This window comes from Bubalus bubalis, chromosome 12 (genome assembly GCF_019923935.1).
Source record: "Bubalus bubalis isolate 160015118507 breed Murrah chromosome 12, NDDB_SH_1, whole genome shotgun sequence".
Taxonomy (NCBI): Eukaryota; Metazoa; Chordata; class Mammalia; order Artiodactyla; family Bovidae; genus Bubalus; species Bubalus bubalis.
In genome coordinates this window covers 36,593,236-36,613,324 of record NC_059168.1, presented here as the reverse complement: position 1 = coordinate 36,613,324, position 20,089 = coordinate 36,593,236, and the positions used below count along the sequence as shown (strand labels likewise).

Below are 20,089 nucleotides of genomic sequence, written 5' to 3'. Positions count from 1 at the left end.
GGAGCCTGGTGGGCTCTAGTCCCTGGGGTTGCAAAGAGCTGGACATGACTTAGCAACTAAACAACAACACAGCATTTGTATCTTCACCTTCATGTTAGCCTCTGCACAGTGGAAAATCAATTCCATTACTGTCCTGAAAGAAAGCCCAATAGTCTCTATTTTCGAGTGAAGTCGCTCAGTCGTGTCCGACTCTTTGCGAACCCATGGACTGTAGCCTACCAAGCTCCTCTGTCCGCAGGATTTTCCAGGCAATAGTACTGGAGTAGATTGCTATTTCCTTCTCCAGGGGATCTTCCTGACCCAGGGATCGAACCTGGGTCGCCTGCATTGTAGACAGACGCTTCACCGTCTAAGCCACCAGGGAAGTCCTCTATTTTTGAATGCCAGATAATCTTTCTGACAAGCACATGTAAAAATAATACTTGGCTAGTGTTTCTTAGGCACTGACAATGTGCTGGGCAACACTTGACATGTATTATCTCTTTGGATGCTCACCACAGCCCTGTGAGGTAGGTACTTTTATTATCCCATCTGATGGGAGAGAATATTGAGGCTAAGAATGGTTAACTAATCAGCCCACGGTCACACAGTTCATAAGTGGCCAAGGTGGCAATCAAACTGAGGTCTTATTCCAAAACTTTGGTTTGACCTGCCTATTATAATTGTTATTATTGTTAAGTGTCAAAAGGAATAATAAATGTGTACATGCTTTAAAAATGGTGAGTGTGCTTTAAAATGAAAAGCATTATTGTTACATCAAGATCATTGTTAAAGAATAAGGCAGCAAGACTTATTGCCAGCCCAGTGCAGAGGGAGATGTGTCAATTATGGAAAAAGTCTATTGTTCAAGGAATGCCTCTGAGACTTTATCTTAAATCTGTTCCCTTGTATTGAATAGATTTAACTCAGCCCACTCTTTCCTCCCCCCCCCCTTTTTTTTGAGGATGGATTTTATTGAGAGGGTTTCTTAGCCCATTTCTTAATATGTACCTGAAGAGGAATCCACTCTGAAACCTGTCCTCACTTCTCTTTCTGTTTTCTGTTTTGCTTCCTAGCAGAAGTGGAAAGAACAAGGTCTTAGGACCGGATAGACCTGAGTCTAAATTTCAGCATTGTGATTAACTCAGTGTAAGACTTTGGACACGTTACTTAGCCCAGCTTGTTGCAGAGCCTGTCCAACTGCACTGAAATCTCTTGGAGGAGAGGGGAATTGCTCAGCCAACATACAGGAGAGGGTACTGAAGAGTCTGAAATTTCAGGGCCTCATTGGTGAGAGGGCAGTAGCGGCACCTACCTTGGAGGTGGTTTTGAGAAGTAATATCTAGTAGGATATCAGAAATGTTCCCTTCTTCTCATCTTTTTTCCAAAGAAGTCTTATTCATTTGCCCTTCTTCTCTGCTCCTGTCCTCTCCATGGTTCTGTTCCGTCTGCTCCATTCCTTTCCTCTCCCCTCCTGTCCATCTGTCCATCTTCTCTCTCTCCTCTTGTCCCCCATTTCCTGTGCCTCCCCTCCCTTTCTTTATGTCTTTCCCCATCCCCTCTCACCCCCTTTCCTTCTATCACCTCCTGAAATTCCCCTCCCTTCCCATGTTTTTTGTAGGTCCCCTCCTGTCCTTCCCCTCCCCTTTTTTCTCTCACAAGGAGCCTGAGACCAGATGACTCCTAAACAGAAAGGCCTGGTTCTCAACCTTACTAATTTAGAGAAACTGTGGAATTTCAATTAGTAGCAAGTCCTGTGGGCTCCTTCTATTCCCACCCTCACTTTATCAGTGAGGGAACTGAGAGCAGAGGTTAAAGCCAGATCCTGATTCCTGGGTCAGTGCTCCACCTGCCACATCAGCAGGTTGCCTCTGTGACTGAACTTGTAACACCATGTTTCACAGTTACCAGGAAACTGGGCGGAATGAGGTGATAAACTATTCTGTTGTTTGTTTGTGAAGAGTAAGGCCTTCTAGCCCCTGGGACCACTTCTAACGTTTGAGACACCTAGTGACAAAGAAGTCAAACTTCACCATCAAATATACAGTGTCCTCCTTAACTGGTCAGGAGAACACGACAAACCCAAATTGCAAAGAAGCTCATCTGTGGTCATTTCCACAGGGCACTAGAACTTTTACACTCAGTGTCACCAAGAAAAGAACAGAACAGTGTCCTACAGAAGATAAGGCTGGAGAGGAAAAGAGTTAATCATTTAGGTGAAGGCAGCCAGAGGCCAAGCCACCCCATGAAGCATGTGGCCTCCTGCAAGTGCCATAGTAGAAAAATGAAAATGTACCATGTGTTTCCTTTGTGTGTGTTAGCTCAGGATGGTGTGCTTCCTGCCCTGCCCTCATTTTCTCCTCATGCTGGTTTTCACTGGTCCTGCTCTCTTGGCTCTTGATATATAAAGAAGGAAGTGGGGGTGGAGGGGAAGCTAAGCTGACGCTCACCTGAGGGAGAAGGGGCTCAAGTTAGCTTATGCACCCCACAGAGCAAGCTAACTTCCTATGGCAGACTCTTTAGTTTCCCTTGAATCCATGTTGAATTCCCCTGTAGTCTGTCTGAGGCTTTAATGGATGGTGTTTACTTATGTTCAGTCAGCTGCACTCCGGGGAGGGCCAGCACATCAAATAGATGTTGCCCCTGATCACCAAGGCCTGGCGAGAACAGCAGGGGTTTGGGAGGCTACTCCAAGGGCAAAGTGAGGAGGAACAGGCAAGTCTATAGACACAGGAGGTAGGTCAGTGGTTGCCAGAGGCTGGAAGGAATGAGGAATGACTGCTGATGGGTTCTTTTTTCAGGTGATGAAAATGTTCTGGAATTAGTGGTGAATTTTGCACAACTTTATGAATATATTAAAAGCACTGGCTTGTATACTTAGAATGAATTTTATAGTATGTGAGTTATATTTCAATTTTAAAAATTGAGGAAAAAAGGGAGAAAGGGGAATTTTGGAGCAATGCTTAGGGCTGTTGAGGCCAGCCACTCTCCCCTAGGTATCCTGCCTGCATATCGTAAATGTTTTGAAGTGTCTTATGTATTTTTCATGTGGGATAGTGGTCCATTGTGTATCATAATTCATTAAGAGATATTTCCAATGTTGGTGATTTAAGAATGTTCCTTTTTTTTTTTTTTTTTTTGGCTATTATAGATGTTAAACAAGGGCAATAAAATTCTTTTTCCACTCTGTGCACAAATCTTGGTTTTCCACAAACTTCTTCCTGGAATCTCTGTTCCCATAGTACTGGACCACTCATTGTCCCTGTTTTAACTCTCTTTGCCGTTTTGACTGGAGTTTCACCTTGTCCCCTTTGTAAGCCTTTGCTTAACCCTGCCTGCTCTCTGCTCACCTACCTCACTCATCCCCATCATAAAAGTCTAGCTTACCTGACAGCACCTGTGGGTTTTTTGCTGGACTTACTGAACCATTTTGTAATGCAGTTATTTACCTACGTGCCTCCTCTGCCAGACTATGAGCCCCCTGAGGTCAGATACGGTATCTTATTAATTTCTGATTCCCTGTTGCCTCTGCTTGGCAGGTGGAAGGTATAAAATATATGCTAATTGAATTTAATTGAATCACCAAGGCTCTGAAGAACAGTGCTGAGGGTGTTTCTTTGCTTCTGTCAAATTATTCTCCTTAGTACTAATTAGAAAAACTGAAATTAACTGGGTCAAAAGGCATGAATGTTTCTCGTGTTGCCATAGTGCTTTCTCAAAGGCAGTACTAGTTTGCATTGCCACCTGAAATGAATGAGTGTGCCAATATCACTGTCACCTTGCCAGCCCATCATTTTTAAAAATAATAATTTAGTAGGTGTCAAATGATATTTCAAGGTTGCTTTAATTTGCATTTCTTTGATTATTACCAGGGCTGAACATTTTCTCTTGTGTTTATTTACTGTTTTTCTCCTTGGGGGAATTGCTGGTTTATGTTCTTTGCCCATTTATCTATCAGAGCAAAGATATATAGCTAATAAATTTAAATAAACTCCCCTTATATCTTTTTTATGACCCAGTCACTTGTTACATATGCTATAGATTTTTCATATTATGTAGTTTTTATGTTTTTAATATTTTTTGTCTAGAAGTTTAAAATTTATATGTGAATGTGCCTATCTTTTTCTGTTTGTGATTCCTCATAAAGTTTTAAGGAAAAAAATCTCTTCCTCACAGATTTGCTAAATCTTTATTTAAATGAACTTCATGTCGTAGATCTGAGACTTGCCTACCTACTTGTTGATCTAATCTCACCTCTATCAGTTAGGCTGGGTGTGATTGTAGGTATCAGAAAACGCAAGCCAAACTGCCCTAGATAAGAGAGATTCACATCTCTGAGGTTAGTTCGGCAGCTCTACCAGGTAGTAAAGGGTTTAGTTTCTTTTTAGTTCTTCAGTCTACAGGGCCACATAAACTTCCTGCTGAGACTGGTGATCCTTGTGGTGATCAGTGGCCAACAGTATTGATTAAACACATGCCTTTCTTTATTTACATCCATTAAAGAGGAGACAGCGTTTCTTTTCTAGACCTTTCCCCATTTCTCCCCTCCTCTTTTCCACAACATCTTTATCAGTCTTACTGGCTTAGCTTATGTCTTTGTTCACCCCTGAACCAATAACTGTGGTAAGGTCAGGTGGATGGGGATGAGGTAAGGTTTGAGTTGGGGCTTTGGAATTGTTTCCCCAAAGCTTGTGGATACAAATATTACTCCACTCCAGCCAAATTAGAGCAGTTACCAAGGGTTAAACAATAGATGTTCAGAAGGCAACCATAATGTCCACCACACTTTAGATGTCACTTCCCAGGACATCTGCCCTGCTTCTCTAAGTAAGTCCAAGTTCCAAGACACTCTATGATCTTCTACATACTACAGTAGATCTGCTTGTTTACTCTTCTCTGTGGGACCAAGAAAAAAATAATGTATTTATAATCCTCTTCTCTTCATGACCCAGATAACCACGATGGTGTGATCACTCACCTAGAACCAGACATCCTGGAATGCGAAGTCAAGTGGGCCTTAGGAAGCATCACTACAAACAAAGCTAGTGGAGGTGATGGAATTCCAGTTGAACTATTTCAAATCCTAAAAGATGATACTGTGAATGTGGTGCATTCAATATGCCAGCAAATTTGGAAAACTCAGCAGTGGCCACAGGACTGGGAAAGGTCCAATCCCAAAGAAAGGCAATGCCAAATAATGCTCAAACTACCGCACAGTTGCACTCATCTCACACGCTAGTAAACTAATGCTCAAAATTCTCTAAGCCAGGCTTCAACAGTACATGAACCGTGAACTTCCAGATGTTCATGCTGGATTTAGGAAAGGCAGAGGAACCAGAGATCAAATTGCCAACATCTGTTGGATCATCGAAGATCAAGAGAGTTCCAGAAAAACATCTACTTCTGCTTTATTGACTTTGCCAAAGCCTTTAACCGTGTGGATCATGACAAACTGTGGAAAATTTTTCAAGAGATGGAAATACCAGACCACCTGACCTGCCTCCTGAGATATCTGTATGCAGGCCAAGAAACAACAGTTAGAACTGGACAAGGAACAAGAGACAGGTTCCAAGTTGGGAAAGGAGTACGTCAAGGCTGTATGTTGTCAGCCTACTTATTTAACTCATATGCAGAGTACATCATGAGAAATGCTGGACTGGATGAAGGACAAGCTGGAATCAAGATTGCCGGGAGAAATATCAATAACGTCAGATATGCAGATGACACCACCCTTATGGCACAAAGTGAAGAAGAACTAAAGAGCCTCTTGATGAAAGTGAAGGCTTAAAACTCAACATTCAGAAAACTAAGATCATGGCATCCGGTCCCATCACTTCATGGCAAATAGATGGGGAGACAATGGAAACAGTGAGAGACTTTATTTTTTGGGTCTCAAAAATCCCTGCATATGGTGACTGCAGCCATGAAATTAAAAGATACTTGCTCCTTGGAAGAAAAGCTAGGACTAACCTAGACAGCATATTTAAAAGCAAAGACATTACTTTGCCAACAAAGGTCTGTATAGTCAAAGCTATGGTTTTTCCGGTAGTCAACGTATGGATGTGAGAGTTGGACTATAAAGAAAACTGAGCACCAAAGAATTGATGCTTTTGAACTGTGGTGTTGGAGAAGACTCTTGAGAGTCCTTTGGATTGTGAGGAGATTCAACCAGTCCATTCTAAAGGAAATCAGTCCTGAATATTCATTGGAAGGACTGATGCTGAAGCTGAAACACCAATAATTTGGCCACCTGATGTGAAGAACTGCCTCATTGGAAAAGAGCCTGATGCTGGGAAAGATTGAAGCCAGGAAAAGAAGGGGATGACAGAGGATGAGATGGTTGGATGGCGTCACCTACTCAATGGATGTGAATTTGAGTAAGCTCCAGGAGTTGGTGATGGACAGGGAAGCCTAGCATGCTGCAGTCCATGGGGTTGCAAAGAGTTGGACATGACTGAGCGACTGAACTGAACTGAATCCTCTGCTCATCTTATAAGGAAGGGTATCTTGCTAATAAGAGGACCTTTGGTACTGGAGATGTAAGACTTAACTAGTCTGCATAAGGAAGGAGGAGCCAGGGCCTGTCCCTGGGCTGGGAGGCTGGGGGTAAAGTAGAGTTGGGTGAGTAGGTTAAGGGTTGATCCGGTGGAAAAAAACAAAGAGTTTGTGGGGGACTTATGGAGAGAAATTCTGTGTGTTATGCAATGTAAACTTCTTCCCCTTTGTGTTCTCCAGTCAAATATCCTTTTCTTCCTTGCCTGATAGAATGGATTTCTTTTAGGAAGATGAAGAGAAGGGAAGAGGCTTACATTCAAGGTGACAGAGCAAGAATGGGGATATTATGACCTTGGGTTTTACCCGACTGTATTCCTCTCTATGCTCCGTATCCTGTGAGGACAGGGAACAGGTCTGTCTTATTCTCCTCTTTGCCTAACTCAGTGCCTAGTACACAATAGCTTAGTTAGTACTTGTGAGTGAATGAATGAATGAACAAGCTTGGGAAAATCAGAGAAATCTTTGTCATATCCCAAGTCTGCCACTTTCTGCTCTGTGGAATAGGGAAAATGGCAATCACCTTGTAATCTTGCTGTGAAATATAAGTCCAACTGAATAAATGGCAATCATGATCATGATAATCAGCTCTTTGCAAATTCTACCAGCTAACCCACAAATACTAACTGCTAACATCTGTTGAACACATTCTTTGAGCAAGACCCTTGAGCAAGCACTTCACATGTGTTACCTTTTTTTAATATTAATCCTTTCAACCACCCTGTAATTATCCAGGTGTCATTTCTTCCTCCAGGACTTTTCACATGCCCAACATCCAGCCATATCTCCCATCACTCAAAGGCAGCAAAATCTAACGAGGCAGAGAAGGAATCCTTTGCTGGCCTGTTATTTGCTACCCCACTCTAGAGATAACACAGCTCGTCTGCTCTGACAAGATTGGGCCAATGTAAGTGACTGGCAGTTTCCTTGTAACAGCGATGGATTCATGGTTGTTGTAGCAACAGAGACCCCCTGACCTCAAAGGCAGGCAGAAGCTGAGCCTGAGGTCACCAGAGATGGGAAAAGTTGAGGGTGGATTTGTAAGCATCAGGAATCAGTGGGCTTTATTTTCTGGCAAGGCCTATTCCTGGAACAGCTGAAAATCCTGAGGGCTAAATTCAGACTCCAGGATGAGAGACTCAAAGATTGCCTGATGAGAGGGCAAAGGGAGAACATTACTTTGTTCTTGTTCATATAGGTCCTCTGGGCATATTAACATGTGAGGATGTTAGCTTTCTTGTTTCTAGAATAGGAATAGTAATATCTGATTCCTCATCTCTCATAGGAGTACTTAGGTGTTTAATGAAGTGATGTTCAGAATCTCTCTACAGAAAAATGCAATGGAGACACTTTCAATAACTAAATGTATATGAGCCTCATATGTACTCTGAAAAACTGAAAGATAACACAGACTCATTTAAGATTAATTTCTCCATGAGTTTCAGATCTGTGTTGTGCACTGAAATTTCCATGATAATACACTTACAAATCTACATATACATATATAATATAAATAAATGTACTCATAACGTGGATACTCTGAGATGCGGAATCATGTGCTTGTTGCTGTTCTTAACTCCTTAGATTTGTCTTTTCAGAAAATATCAAGTGATCACTTTGACAATATTCTAACACTATCATAATGAAGTTGTCACTTGCTTTATAAGTCAAAGGGATCGCTCAAAGCTTAAAGCAGCTGGTAAAGAAATGAGGTAACAAGAAAAGCTCCTCTAAGGATTTCGGCTCTTTTAGGCTAAAATAACTCCACTCTGCAGAACTGTTTTAATCAAAAGCAGTAGAAGATTTTAAACAAGAGTGATAAATGATGGTGATAATGATTGTTAGTAAATTTCCCTGGTTAAAAAGAATAAGCTTTAGCTATCTGAGAGAGATCCCCTGGAATGGAATGTTCAGTTCTCTAACTGTAAGCTTTACTCTAATTCTTAAGAATTTGGCATTCGGAGACCTGTGCTCTGGTTTAAGTCTTGCCACAGATTTGGTAGGTGACCTTGAGAAAGTCACCTAATCTTTGTGGATCTCTGTTTTCTCATCTGTCAAGTGAAGAGAATGGAGTGATTAATCTCTGTAGCCCTTTCAGCTATAAGGCATTGTGATGACTTTCAATCATCTCCAGAAAATTTAGGGCTTATATTTGGAAGACTGCTAAGCAGTGGCCTGAAATGAGAGCCAAACATTAGGTGAGACTCACCAGGGTTACAGTAAGAGCTCACACTGATAGGGTTGGGTGATTACAATGTGCCAGACCTTGTGCCTCATGCTTTGCATTTACTGCCCCTTTAATCCTCTCAGAATAACCTCAGGAATACCAGAGCATTCATCTCCAACAAGGAATTACAGCAACTTGTGGGAACTTCCAGCTACCAGCCAACTAGTCCTTACTTACATAAGGACAGATCCGAATCCTCCCAGTGTTACTTTGGAAGCATCTGGGGAGAGGTGGTTGCTGGGGTTGCTTTTCATGCTTTGATCCACCTTGGGCATGTGGGAGTTTACCTAGCGCTGGAACATCACTCTCTGCAGATCAACGTTTAGTCTTCACCTCACTAGACTTTTTGGTAGCATTTGACACGGTTAATTGCAACAGTCCTTGAAATAGTGTCTTCCTCTGGCTTCCAGGACCCTGAACCCACCAGTTCTCTTCCCACCTCTCTGGCCACTCCTTAGTGACCTTGGCTGGATCCTCCTGGTTGTCTCAGGCCCCATGTGACAGCCACTTCTCTTCTCCACCTGCACTCACTCCCTAGGTCATCCCATCTGGGCTCTTGGCTTTAAATACTACCTATACCTGATGATTTTGAAATTAAACCTCCAGTCCCAATTTCTGCCCAGGACACCAAAGAAATATATTTGACTGCCAGCTCAACATCCTCAATGGAACTCCTAATCTCACACTTAAGAGAACTGAGCTTCTGATTTTCTCGTCCATACCTGCCCCTCCCTCAGTGTTCCAGAGTGCAGTACAAAGGACTATAGATTCACCTGGCCAAGAACCCAGGAGTCACACTGGATTCCTCCTTTTCTCTTGCTTGCCACATTTAGTCCATCAGCAAATTCTGGCAGCTCTATCCTGAAAAATCAGGAATCTGACAGCTGTTCACTAGCTCCATCACCTCCACCTCAGTCCAAACCCCTGGCTCCTCTCACCTAGACTATTGCAATAAGTCTCAGCTTTCATTTTTGCCTCCAGCATCCCCTACCCCCAGTCTAGTCTCCAAACAGCACCCATGCATGGTTCCTTTTAAAATGTAAGTCTTTGCAAACCTGACTACTTTTCCCATACTGGGAGCACAATCCCAAATTCCTACCTTGGCCTGTGAAAGCTATGGGATCTGGCTTCTAGGTTTCTCTCCAGTCACATCTCTTACCACTTTCTCCCTCACTTACTTGAACACATCCAGTTCACTCAGATTTTGGGACTGCTTTCCGCTCTCTCTCTCTCTCTCTCTCTCTCTCTGGAAGACCGTTTGCTTAGATATTTGCACACCTATTTTCTCCTTTCATCCAGGTCCCTTTCAAATGTCACCTCTTCAGAGAAGCATTCTTGGACCTGCTATATGAGAGAGAGACTTGCCTCTTCTGCCAGACGTGCTCTATACCCTTGTCCTTCTTTTCCTTTCTTTGTGACAGTCAACCTTCCTCTCTGGTTAGGGACTTGATGTCTGTTGTCTTTAATACTGCATCCTAGCACTTACCACAGTGCTTGGTGCATAAGGGGTATTCAATAAACATTTGTGAAATGAATGAATATAATTACAAAGGCAGGTTTTAGGATGTGAATAGATAATTCAGTCAAGAACAATAACAGTAAGAAGACACGTAGGCAGTAATCGCAGGTATAATTTGCTCTTCCTTCCATAGTCTAAAGATCTGGTTTGTCTTCTGCCTTGTCTCAGAAGCAGCTGTCCCTAAGCCCTTGTTTCTAGCTTCCTGACTGCTGATCTGGACACTGGTCTGTGTGGACTCCCCAAGCCTTGGCTGTATATCCCATCTGTGTATTCTTAGGTTCTCCATGTTCTGATGACCTGTTTGGACTCTTTTCTTTCCCTTACACATCTATGACAGTGCTGTCAAAGTTTAACTCATTGAAAGTGAAATAATATATTGTAATTGCTTAAATACATATAAAGTAACTCTCTCTCTATATATATAGTGTAATTAGAAAAAACAAGGCAGAAAATAAAAATCAGACAAAATTTCTCTCACATACTTTTCAGAAAGATTCAAAAGATTTTTAGCATTTTGGTTTAACTTAGCTCTGGGTAAGAAACTGTCTTGCTCCAAAGGTAGTCAAATAAGATCTCGCTAGCTTAGTTCTCTGGTCTCCCTGTCAGAAAAAATGAAAATAATGGAAATAAAATATAGTGTTAACATTTTATAGTTGGTGAATCAGTGATCAAACAAGCATCTAAATAATGATAGCACCATGTTAGGCTGTGATAAAATTTGCACATGTGTATATATATAATTAGTAGTAGTTTAAATTTGAACAGTCATTCAGATTGAGATTATGACATTTTAAAAGCTATAAAAATACTCATAGTTTTTGAGGCACAGTTGATATATAACATTAGTTTCTCATATACAACATAATAATTCCATATTTGTGTCTATTACAGAATGATCACCACATTAAGTCTACTTAAATCTGTTACCATAGTTAGTTAAAATTTTTTCTTCATGTGATGGAGTGTTTAAGATTCACTCTCTTAGCAACTTTCAAATTTACTACTATTTTAAACTATAATCACCATGCTATACCTTACTCCCTATGACTTTGTAGTTTTTTCTACACTTAACCTCCTTGCACAGAAAATGTATGCACAGAAAGATGCTATTGCACTATAATCTATATTAGCCACAAAATGAAAAGTCAACTGAGTTCAATAATAGGGACATGGTTAAGTAAATTGTGATGTATATTAGATCTTATAAAAATTTATTTTTACATTAAAAATTATAATTATGAAAAATATATAGAAAAAATGAAAATAATTATGATGTGATAATAAATGAAAAAGTACAAAATGAGTTTGTAAAAAGGTAAAAATGTTTATAACTAGACTATGGGCAGTGAATATAAAATAATACACAAAAAGGAAATCTTTGTAACTAGGATAGAATTATGGGTGATTTTTCTTCTATTTTTTCAAAGTACTATTTGAATATATTTACTACCATTATAGTTTTCATTTTTTTGTTTTGTTAGGACACAGAGAGCAAATAAAATATGAATTGGTGATCTTTAAAGGCTTATACTCTATGGCACATGTTTGTGGCCTCCCCAGCAGCTGTTTCCAGTGCCCTTCCTCTTTGCCCGTCTCCTATGCACAAGGTTGAAAATGCCATGTTGGATTTTCCAGCCCCCTTTGCAGCCAGCGTGTGCCAGGTGACCCATTCCTGGCCAGTGAAATCCAAGAGGAATCCTGCTAGGCTGCTCTTGTGAAAAGTTTCCTCCTTGATAAAGAAGTGAGACCCATAAACAAAATCCTTTTTGCTTTGTCTTTTTGTTTATGCGGACTGATTCTGGAAGCTGTGGCAGCCATTTTGAAACATCACCAACTGTTTGAGGAGGGTGGTGCCGGATGATAGAAAGATCCTTGATACACGATGTTGTCTTACAGCATCACCGAGTCACTGGATAAACTCCAGGACAGACTGCCTTAAGACTTCTTGATAACAATAAATGTCCTTGTGGTTTGAATCACTATTAGGTTTTCCGTTACTTGAAACTCAGTGCATTGTGACTGATACAGCCAGACAAAACTAAAACCTATTGGCACACAGAGCTAACTGTATAGAAACCACACAAGAACAGGAAACATCACAACAAATATACAGATTAATTTGAAAAATGTTGTACTCTTATAGAAGGAAGTGAAAAACTAATAACCCGGTAAGAATTTATTTGTTGCAAAGCTCCCTGGATCTGTTAATATTTCCTGATAGAAAAAAATATATTATTTTATAGTTCTACTTATTATAAAACAAGCATCCAGACACCTTTTTGGCTTATAATCTTTTTCAAGTTTGTATGTGTCAGGAAGCAGCCTCTTAGAGTATGAGGTGGTGGTGGTTTCTCTCCCTCCCTAAATCCTCCGACCTCTTTGACTAGCATAGAATACTGCTGAGTTGTTAGATGGCGCTCCCTGGGAATTGAGGATACACCACTTAAGGGGTGAGAATATGATTTCTTTATTACTCTAATTATAGTATCAGGAAACTCTTTAACTCAGCCTCTGTCTCTACTCAATACAGATCTGGTTTTGAAGGTAACAAGTTTGGGGGTTTTTTGAGAAAGCAATTGGTTGTCCAAAGCTGGAGACGTTGGTGACAAAATAACTTATTCTAAATGGACTCTCTATTAGAAGCAGCATTCCAGATTACCCCGTTTTTTCTAAATGGTAGATGACTTAGCAAGTTAGCCGATCTTTAGGTTAAACAAGAAAGCCAGGACAATGGACTCTGTGATTACTGTCAGTGAGGTGGTGGCTTGGTATAGGCAATGAAAGTGGAATTTAAATATGTGGGTGACAAGAGTGAAGAAAAGGGCTCTGCCCCACAGTGTAATTGAGTGAGGATGGGGTGGGGGGTCAGATGGCCACAGATTTCATCCCTGTGGTCTCCGGTGTTACTTTGGGTGCTCTGCTGGCTGAGTGGTACAGGGAAGGGAGGGTGAGGTGCCTCCTTCCTCCTTTACTGCTTTCATGAAATTCTGTCCTGAAGCTGCCTGGGGAAACACAGCTGCTATTAGTTCAGATTACAGTTATCTGCAAGTAACAGAAAACAAAAAACCGTCTCAAAGTGTCTTATACAAATGTCTGTCTTTCTTGACTTTGTTTTCCCACAAAATAGGAAACATAAAAGTAGGCTGAAACTTGTTTAGCACAGCTGATCACAGTACCACCAGGCACCTAGTATCTGTCACACCATCCTTAATGTGCCAGTTTTCATCTTCATCCTTGACTTTTTGTAATTGCAAGATGGCTATAAATCTATCATTTCCAACCTGAGGAAGAAGGGAGTGGGAGGAGAGCATGCTAATAGCTTTCTCTCTCTCTCTCTCTCTCTATATATATATATATCTTTTAAGTTTGAAATATTTCACAGAAAAACTCAGGAGACTTCTGTTAATGTGTCATTGGTCCAAATTGTGTCACATAGCCATCCTTTGATGCAAAGGGGCTGGGGAAGACTATAGTTAGCTTGTTATATTGCCTACCTGAGCAGAATTGGAATTGTGTTAGCAAGATGCTGCCACTAAAGTCTACAAAGAGTAGATAAATTCTCTCCTGCTTTGCGGAAGATCATGGGGTTCCTTGACAGCTCCAGAAGTTCTGGTGGAACCTGATAGAAGACCGAAGCAGAGCTCAGGAAGGGTGGCAGTGTCCCAGTGGAGGAACTTCCCTAGAACACTATCTTGGTCTCTCTCCCTACCCCTTACTCCACTATCCCCGCGAGAGGAGTAGAGACTTCTCTGATGGGGGATTTTTGGTGGAAGAACTAGGCGTGCTCAGCTCATTCCTGCATTCTCTTGGGATCTCATGACTCATGTATTCCTGATTATGCAGGAAGCTTAGTGGACAGCCTTTGACCCTGTGCTTGAGGACTGAGGTTGTCCAGCTGTGCCTTGACTGGGACAGCATGGAATAAGCCTACTGTTGCACAACCCAGCTGTATCCTCTAACTTAGACTTAATCAGTGATGAAGCCAGTAATTTGATTGTTATTTTTTCTGAGACCTGTGTCTAGTTCTTAATTTTTTTTTTAATTGAACTCAATTGGGTAAAGATATTATGTGTGAATATCCCTAAACGCATGAAATCCTCTGTATCCTCAACCTGGTATGGCCTGGGGCACTCAAGTTTCTAATGACCCACACTGTTAAATTTGGATATGGAGCTAGCATCAAAAGATGTAGTCCCACTTATTTGGGTAATGTTTGACTTCCATGTCTATGAACTTTTTCCTGCCAGAATCATGTAGTTGAACATGTATAGGCCTAGCTGGACTGATTTTAGTCTTTTTTCATAAGCCATTTTATTTTATTCATTTTTTATTGATTTACAGTATTATATTAATTTCAGGTATACAGCCTGGTGATTCAGCTTTTTCAAAAATTCAGGCTTATTTTGCAAAAATTCAGTGATTTTTTTTTTACAAAATATATATGTACTCCATTATAGGTTGTTACAAGGTACTGTCTGTAGTTCCCTGTGCTCTACAGTATATCCTTGTTGCTTATTTGTTTTGTCCAGAGTGGACTGTATTTGTTAATCCCATACCCCTAATTTCTTCCTCCCCACTTCCCTCTCCCCTTTGGTAATAACAGGTGTGTTTTCTGAATCTTTGTTTCTATTTTGCATATACATCCATTTGTATTATTTGTTAGATTTTACATTTAAATGATACCATACAGTATTTGTCTTTCTCTGCCTGACTTATTTCACTAAGCATAATATGATTTTAGTCTTTTTTCTTGAACTTACACAAAATGAAGCGAGCATCATTTAGCTAAGGTGTAAAGACGATTAAGGCAGTAAAACTACCTGCAAATTATTTCAAGGATGGATATTTGGAGTTAACAAAAAAATAAGTCTTCATTCTGGGATTGAGTGAAAAACAAACTCCAGGAGGAAAGAAAACAGATTTCTGAAAATGTCCTTTCCTTCCCTTCATAAAAAGAACATTGGCAATCTTCTTTGTCAAGCAGCTGTGTTTGGGAACTGCTCTTATTCATCTAGGTTTGGGATTATTTAAGATCCAGTACGAGTCATGACCATGCACCTAAGTGGATCCAGAAGAAACTCTCTTGTTTATTTAAAAAAAAAAAAAAAAAAGGCATTATATTCAAGAAAGTTCAGCCATGGGAACAATGCTGAGAATTTCCTAAAGGGTTTTCCAGATCCCACCAACTCTGTGCATAAACACACATATAACCAAAATGTATTTTTGTGGCTTTGGGGCAACTCTCTTAATTTAAAACATATCCTTTAAAATCAACAGAACCACCCACGTAGAAGAGTCAAATGAATTCTCACTGCTTGGCTACCCAAGGAGATTACTGTTTTCCCTAAGAAGCCCTCTTCTTAACCCATCCTGTAATGTGGGGAGGCTTATTGGGCAGATCAGAGGTCCTTGTGGTGCCCTGAACTGCCCAGCCTCAATAAAAGACTGGCAGCAGGATGCTCCCAACAGTCAAGATTGTACTTGGGCCTCTCAGTATTCCACTACCCATCCCAGAATTGTTCATGTCGGAGAACCTAAAGAAAAGTTGCTGGGAAAAAAACATTTAAAATGTTCTGAGTACTGGAATGGAAGCTCAACTACATCCAAGCCTCCAACGCTAGATACAGGGGGCCTGCAGGATAAGCTGGTACCCTCTCCCGCAGAGAAGCATGGACTTGATCCTGGAGTCAGAGAAGTTGACCCAGGAGACTTAGTGGGATCCAGAGGCTCTGTGGGCCAGGCCACTGCCCCACACCAAGCAGTGGGACCAGCAAATCTGCGATGACACCTGTGAAGGGCAGTTGCACCCCACACCGACATCAGCCCAGTTGAGCATAAAAGAATATGGCTGCCTCATTCCCACTTTCTGAATCCCAAACAGAGTTTCTCTTCTGACCCAAGCCAACTGTGTAAGGAAGAGAATTTCTGGGACATGTAGTCCAAGCTTAGCTACATGGACACAATACACATTCACCACAGAGAAAGGCAGCTGAGTAGACTATAAAAACATTAGTGTCCTGCTTGTGTTTCTAGTCAGAACACTGAATGTGCCTTATAGTCAAGCAGCCAGCTCAATTGATGGTGGAAAATGTGAGCATTTTCCCTTGACATGATAAAAAGACTCTGAGATGGAGCATATAAAACTAAAAGCCCAGCATAAACTATTCAAAATGCAAAAAGATGAGAAAATTCATCGACACCTTGAGTAGAATAAGAGCGGTCAAGGCACACAAACTGCCCTGGGGGGAAAAGAAGTTTCCTTGAGTCATCTCAAGTAGCCAGAGCGATAAGAGCTCCGGCTGAAGTTAGGTCTTCACTGACTTCCTCGAGGTGGAGAGAGGGGATGTGCAGGAGAGAAAACCAGGGAGTTTCTTTGCTTTAAAACTTCCGCTGAAGGAAAGTTCCCTGTTGGCCAGAACTTCTGGGTTAATTCTCAGTGACTCTGGAGAAAGTGCCTCTGCTAAATCATCCTAAGGGGTCAGGTGAGGCAAAACACACGATACGTGATCTGCCATTAGCAGCCTGGGTGCCCAAGGGTGCGTTTATGACTGGGTTGCTGGACTTCTTGTCTGTCTCTCTCTCACACATACCTTTTTCAACCCATATAATTTTCTCTAATGGGAAACTAGAGCCTTCATTCACGTCTAGATTGGTAGAATGAACCAGCCACTCACTTCTACAAAAGGATGTGGCAGTTCTTTTAAAACCATCACTGTGATAACTGCTAATGACAGACACACTGAACGGTTCCAGGGCAATTTGGAAGATGTATATTTAGCTAGAGAGGCTTATGGTATTTGCAGCTGTCACTTTATCATTCAACACTGCATCCTGCTAACTTCACACATTCAGTCACCCTCAAGTGCATTTACCCTTGACCTGCCCACATTATAATTATTTCAGATCCATGTGCGCTTCTCATCTGAGCTGTGACTTATCCTTCCATCTCTGAATTGCATACCAGGTTGCTCCTCACAATTTGATCAGAAAGCTAGAAAGCATTATATTTGGGGTTTTAAAATAATATTTTAAGGGTAGTAGAATTTTAACTAACATGAATGACATAAAATATAAATAATGATTAGACATTTGAAAGGGAAATTAATGTTTTGAAAATTTAAGGTAAGAGGGAAAAAATAAAAAATGCATGTTTAATTGGTAAAAAAATAGACTTTCTTGTTGACCATGTGAAGAAACAAAATCTCTCCCTGAATATCCTTCATTACCTTCAGAATGTTATTTTTAATGTTTGGTAGAATTTAGGTCTCTACATTTATAAGATATAAGTGCAATTTATATTGACTATATGTCAGTTCTGTAATTTCTGACCAGTGTGAAATGGAAACATCTTTCAAGCACAGAATATGTATTGATTATGGAACATCCCAGCAACATGAAAAATACTGAAATAACATTAATATACAGATTGTAGTGTTTAACCAGAGTATTCCATTCATTTTTTCAGGATCTGTATAGTTCAAATTGATTTCTACCCAGAGATACACATAGTGACCCTGCTAAGGTTTGAAAGTTTTGACACTAAAAACAGCATTTTAAATAAGAGCACATAAGAAACAGAGCCTTAAATGCTTGTGTGCTTTTAAATGCTTAAATGCATGTGTGCACACACACGTATGTGCATGCATGTGCTCAGTCATGTCTGACTCTTTGCAACCACATGGACCAGCCAGGCTCCTCTGTCCATGAAGTTTTCCAGGCAAGAATGCTTAAATGCTTAAGATCTCTAAATTGAAGGGGATTGAAATGTGGTGAGTTCCATCCAAAATGGAAGGTCCCTGACTGGGTCCAGAGAGCCAAAGATCTGCCATTTGGTGTGGAGGGCCCTGTGTTTAAGGACAGCTTCCTTTCAGGAGTTGAATGCTCACAGCACCCTTGGTGTGGAGGAGCCTAAAACACAGGTCAGCCTCAGAAGGAATCGCTACCTAAAGCCGTCATTAAAGTAAGTTGGAGGTGGAGGGACAAGTAAAGGTTGTAGAGGGCAGATGTGGTCAGATGAGGAATTAATGCTTTCTCCAGAGATAACTTTCTGGTGACCTCCTTTCTTAAAAAAAAAAAAAAAATATATATATATATATATATATATATATTAGAACAGGCATGTCTTCCTCCCCACCCCCACTCATCTTTTCCTTCCTCCTGACAAGCAAACAACGAAACGGCTGTTTGAAAGAGTGCTTTGAATGCCTTCTCTCTCACCTTTATATATTACCACCTGGATGGGTGCGGCCCATTGTTCTCTCCCTCTTTTCCTAGCTCCTCACTGAAAGAACACTGATACAAGTGCTGATACATTATTCAGGAGGATTCAATACCCAGCCTGTAGTTTAATAGATTAGAGCAGTTTCCTTTCTGGGTAAAAGCAGGGCCTTGTTTGAGTTGGACAGGGAACTCAGTCTCTTTCTGGCAGCTCCACAGAATCAGCGAAGGCATCTTGATGCCAGTCTGGGCTTGGGTGGCAGTGGGACCTAGAAAATCCATGCCTATGTAGCCAGTGTTCTCCAGCAATCTGCTTTCTGTGCTACCCTTGGCTTTGAAGGGCTTGACTGAAGATCCTGGACAGTTCCTCTGGATGCCTTAGGTACCAGTGGAACACCTTTCTCATTGACTTAGACACCACGTGGACGCTTTTGTTTTAAATTTTATTGGGAGGGTATATATAGACTCTTGAGAGTCACTTGGACTGCAGGGAGATCAAACCAGTCAATTGGACAGGAAATCAGTCCTGAATATTCATTGGAAGGACTGATGCTGAAGCTGACGTTCCAATACTTTGGCCCCCTGATGCGAAAGCTGACTCATTAGAAAAGATCCTGATGCTGGGAAAGATTGAAGGCAGGAAAAGCGGACGACAGAGGACAAGATGGTTGAATGGCATCACTGACTCAATGGACATGAGTTTGAGCAAACTCTGGGAAATGGTGAATGACAGGGAATCCTGGAGTGCTGCAGTCCATTGGTTGCAAAGAGTCAGAAACGACTGAGCGACTGGCAACTGAACAGCAACAATAGTTGCTTAACAGTGTTGTGTTAGTTCTGCTGTACAGCAAAATGAATCAGCTACACATATACATATATCCCACCTTCTTTAGATTTCCCTCCCATTTAGGTCACTACAGAGCATTGAAGAGAGTTCCCTGTGCTATACAGTAGGTTCTCATTAGTTATCTGTTTTATACATAGTAGTGTATAGGCACCATATGGACTCTTCAGTTCAGTTCAGTCGCTCAGTTGTGTCCCACTCTTTTCGACCCCGTGAACCGCGGCATGCCAGGCCTCCCTGTCCATCACCAACTCCTGGAGTTTACCCAGACTCATGTCTGTTGAGTCAATGATGCCATCCAACCATCTCATCCTCTGTCGTCCCCTTCTCCTCCTGCCCTCAATATTTCCCAGCATCAGGGTCTTTTCTAATGAGTCAGCTCTTCACATCAGGTGGCCAAAGTATTGGAGTTTCAGCTTCAACATCAGTCCTTCCAATGAACACTCAGAACTGATTTCCTTTAGGATGGACTGGTTGGATGTCCTTGCAGTCCAAGGGACTCTCAAGAGTCTTCTCCAACACCACACTTCAAAAGCATCAATTCTTCTGTACCCAGCTTTCTTTATACTCCAACTCTGACATCCATACATGACCACAGGAAAAACCATAGCCTTGACTAGACGGACCTTTGTTGAAAAAGTAATGTCTCTGCTTTTTAATATGCTGTCTAGGTTGGTCATAACTTTTCTTCCAAGGAGTAAGTGTCTTTTAATTTCATGGCTGCAATCACCATATGGACTCTTGCTGCTGC

At 41.2% G+C, this 20,089-nt stretch overlaps 1 long non-coding RNA gene across 1 annotated transcript; it reads left to right on the top strand.

Moving 5' to 3' along the window:
• The first annotated feature begins 353 nt into the window (after positions 1–353).
• LOC123464764 lies at positions 354–12,257 on the top strand. The gene is made up of 2 exons (XR_006639789.1): positions 354–2,715; positions 7,286–12,257. It is a non-coding gene; the product is annotated as an uncharacterized LOC123464764 (long non-coding RNA).
• The last annotated feature ends 7,832 nt before the right edge of the window (positions 12,258–20,089 follow it).